The sequence below is a fragment of the Centruroides sculpturatus genome, unplaced genomic scaffold, assembly GCF_000671375.1.
Source record: "Centruroides sculpturatus isolate CEXI.00-Female unplaced genomic scaffold, Cexi_2.0 scaffold720, whole genome shotgun sequence".
NCBI lineage: Eukaryota > Metazoa > Arthropoda > Arachnida > Scorpiones > Buthidae > Centruroides > Centruroides sculpturatus.
The window spans coordinates 232329-235529 of record NW_019385122.1 but is presented as its reverse complement, the minus strand read 5'-3'; the positions used below and the strand labels follow the sequence as shown (position 1 = coordinate 235529).

Sequence of the window (3201 nt, the reverse complement as noted above, 5' to 3'; positions counted from 1 at the left end):
GACCTCGGCACAGGAGCGGCCTTTGTAGTCCAAGACAACACCAACAAATACATCAAAGAAGAATATCATAAATTAGAAGCCCACTGCTCAAATAACCAAGCCGAGCTATGGGCTATGTTTAAAGCTCTGACAGAAATCACTAAAAACCTCCGAAAATATACAGGAAGCATCTATTTCATTACGGATAGCAGGTACGTGTTAAGTGTCATTGCTGGTACCGCCAAACGCTCCTCCACTGGCACAAATGTCTACTACCTAGCGACTAACCTACAAAAACGTAGGAAAATCAAATTCGTCTGGGCCCCCGGGCACAGCGGAATTCCTGGTAACGAAAGGGCTGATGCCCTTGCCAGGAAGGTTGCCAACCTCCATGTTACCCCCTCCTTTGGGAAGGTCCCCATCACTTACATTAACAAACTATTATACAATCAGATCATCGAGGAGTGGCAGAAGGATTGGACAGATTCAACAACTGGAAGGCTTACTTTCAATTTTCTGCCATCTGTTAGGAGTCGTCAACTCCTAAAGCACATCACCCCTTCCTATTATCTTACGCAGTGCCTCACCGGGCATGGGAATTTCCCAGCCTACCTCGCTCGGTTTGGCAAAAGAGAAGATGACAAATGTGACTGCAATGACTCTGTTATTGGGGACGCCCTGCACACTCTCCTAGACTGTCCTCACCACGATATGGAGCGCCAAGGACTCATGGGCTTCTGCCTAACTAATGGGCAAAATTGGCCCCCCAACTTAGACTTTTTATGCAGCAATGTTGGCGCCTTTAACCATCTCAAAAACTTTGTGAACAGCTGTAGCACTTACCGGGTCACCCACCCGTCCCCCCCTAGCAGGGGCCCTCTACTGTGTTCTCAATCTCTTCGGTCTGTTGTTCATCCCTAATCCACCACATGTGGCTCTAGCCGTCCTGTGACTGTGTTATTGGAATTGTGTCTAACAGCTGTAGGGTATTCTATGTCTAGTTAATGGTTAAAGTTGTTTGTTTGTTTGGCTTGTCCAATACCATTTTACCGGACCCCCCATCGGGATTCTCTTTGCACATCTCTACTCGTCTGATTTGTATATCTACATCTGTTCCATCAGTGTATCAACATGTACCATATCTATCAGTATGTATTGTTATCATCGGCCGCCAAAACGGCGCTCTGCTCTGTATATCTATTTGTATTCTAAACAAATACGGCATAAGTCGTCTGTATGATCGCAAATTTACCTTCCTTTCTAAACCTTATACTCTCTAACAATCCCCGCTTCTCCCCCCACCTCTCCTTCTCCATGTCTTCCTTCACACTCCCCTGTCTACCGTTATTTCACATTCGGTCTCTTTTTCCTTACCTTCTCCTTCCATCTCTATAGAGCAAAGTCTGCCGCTAAATGACAGACAGCTCTTCTATTCTTTAAATAAAGTAAAGTCAGTGGAATCATGCTCGATATTCCAAACACCATTGTCAAACTTCTAGGCTTACAGGAAAGCTGCGCTGAACGTCTGATGTACACGTTTCCACGTTTAAAACTTCGGCCTCAACCTCGCTAATGATGAGGTCCATCCTCCACACCACAGTATTGGCAGTCTTCGTTGGAATGGTTCTTGAATCTGTGCAGATAGTTATTAAAATTGCCATGGTTGGTTATAAACTGTGTGGTATAGTGATCGGAAATGAACCACTTAAAGAACTGTTTGATGTCGAGAATAAAACGTTTGGTAATATTGTTGTGATTACTATTGATGGTCCAGGAGTTCTGCCAGCTCTGTATGAGATCGTTCCAAAGTGCGGATTTTATGTAAGCTTTGCTGAATTTCTTGTAGGTAGCTGGGATGTTTGAGTTTAGAGCAGCGGCCTTTGCCAGGGTATCTGCTCTCTCATTGCCAATCGTGCTGGTATGTGCATAGGCAGAGCCGTAACTAGCCATTCCTGTGCCCTGTGCAAGAATTTGCATTTAGGCCCCTTAATTTATTTGGTTTGGGAAAATAATAAAACAAATATATTACAATAGATTTTTAATAAGATTTATTTTAATTGAACTTTTCTGGCTTTCATTTCAGCAAATTCATTAATTACATGATCATAATTAAAAAATGATGTTCCTTTGTTCTGATGACCAGTAATCTGATTTATTTCTCACCTGAAATGAAATGTTTCTGACAAACTCTTGTATTGATATTCACTTTATACGTATTGAAATTTTTCTGGTTAATTCTCGAGAGCCATTCAGATTGCCTTCGTCGTGAAATCTCCTCAGTTTGAGGTCCTTGATGACAAATAATGCCGGGATTTTAAAAAAATGATGTTACTTTGTTCTTGATTGAGCATTACACCCAACAATTCACTATTCGCGTTTTTCACCGGATGCTCGCCCTCTGGTGTTTAAAAACAGAACTACTCTATCTGGGTCGTTTGAATGTTCTTCGTATATTGTCAACAGTAAAGATGAATAGTAAAAGTAAAAGTAAAGCTTTCTGTTGTGTTCCAGATTGTAATTCCAAAGCCATACGCGATCCCGATATAAGTTTTCATGTATTCCCACATGAAAAACAGATAATTTTTCGTAAATCAGAATTCGGAGAATCTCAGAAATGTAACCGACGGAAAGAGTGGATTCGACTGCTAAGAATTGGCAAAAAAGTTAGGAAATATATGGTAGTATGTTCGAAACATTTTACTCCTGAAGATTATATTTTGTCATATATACTATCATGTTTTTATAAATATGTTCAGATTATTCTAATTCGATAGTATTAAAAAATCAAACTGAAAAAGATTGCATAGAGTCTAAGTATAAAGTAATTTAGTATTTGTATTCGTTTTTAACATATACTATAGGATTATTTTCAATAAAATGTAATTCTATTCAATTTTATATGATATGTCGATAAACTTTAAAATTCCAGTAATTTTGTGTGGAATAGAAGTCAATGCTGATGTTTGCAGACAAAGAGCACAAAAATGTACAGAACGATCTTGCTCGTTTTTCTCGATAATACCACATAAAATGACGTGTTCTGCTAATAATACTTGTTCTCCTTCTATAAAATTTCTCGATGAACTGCTACAAGTAGCATATTTCATTATATCAGATAGTAATATATAATTCATTTTACATTGACGACTAACAAACGACCCAGATAGAGTAGCCATTTTGTAAAAATACAGCGCCCTCTATAGTTCATGAAAAACGCGAATA

The 3201-nt window shown here is 39.4% G+C and overlaps 1 protein-coding gene and 1 long non-coding RNA gene across 3 annotated transcripts in view; one reads left to right on the top strand and one right to left on the bottom strand.

Annotated features, from left to right (window-relative positions):
* Nucleotides 1–802, bottom strand: part of LOC111635058 — a 3859-nt gene extending 3057 nt beyond the window's left edge. For both annotated transcript variants that reach the window (XM_023379909.1, XM_023379910.1), the window contains exon 1: nt 4–802. The gene's annotated coding sequence lies outside the window, so the exon portion shown is untranslated. The remainder of the gene's footprint in view (nt 1–3) is intronic.
* The window catches only part of LOC111635060, a 15151-nt gene that overhangs the window by 4629 nt on the left and 7321 nt on the right, over nt 1–3201 (top strand). The window lies entirely within an intron of this gene.